This window comes from Euprymna scolopes, chromosome 15 (genome assembly GCF_053919585.1).
Source record: "Euprymna scolopes isolate OS-2025 chromosome 15, ASM5391958v1, whole genome shotgun sequence".
In the NCBI taxonomy this organism is placed as follows: Eukaryota; Metazoa; Mollusca; class Cephalopoda; order Sepiida; family Sepiolidae; genus Euprymna; species Euprymna scolopes.
Genome location: NC_136496.1, coordinates 78852529 through 78852964, shown reverse-complemented (window position 1 = coordinate 78852964; position 436 = coordinate 78852529). Strand labels below are relative to the sequence as shown.

General features: G+C 29.1%; 1 protein-coding gene across 2 annotated transcripts in view; it reads left to right on the top strand.

Moving 5' to 3' along the window:
• The window catches only part of LOC145293928 (uncharacterized), a 31733-nt gene extending 31722 nt beyond the window's left edge, over positions 1–11 (top strand). For both annotated transcript variants that reach the window (XM_080140753.1, XM_080140754.1), the window contains one exon: positions 1–11. This exon is cut by the window's left edge and continues 5369 nt beyond it. The gene's annotated coding sequence lies outside the window, so the exon portion shown is untranslated.
• The last annotated feature ends 425 nt before the right edge of the window (positions 12–436 follow it).

Here is a 436-nt window from a genome sequence, read left to right as displayed (position 1 = left end):
TTTTTTCCTTATATGATTGTTATTTTTTTATTATTTTATTGGTAAAAGCATTTATGATTTGAATATATTTATTCTTTTGTGATAGGGGTGCTGCAAAATTGTAAAGAGCTCAATAGTGTGCTGCCATATGGAAAAGGTTGGGAACGACTGTTAAACCAATTCTCACCAGCACAATTTATATACCAAATCTGCAGTTGGATCTTATTTTTTTGTGAGATGTCTTCTATTTGGTCTTTACAAGTATTATATCAATGACAGGCATAAACATTTTTCTACAAAATGAACTTTTATTTAAAAGCATTTAATTCTGTTGTAGCCTGTAGACTTTCCATTTGGTATGAAGCCAGTTTTGTAAAATATAAAAATACAAATGAATCTGTTCCTTCAATAAGAAACGGTTTTCTTTGAAGTAAAGTGTAGAAGTGTAAGCCATTTT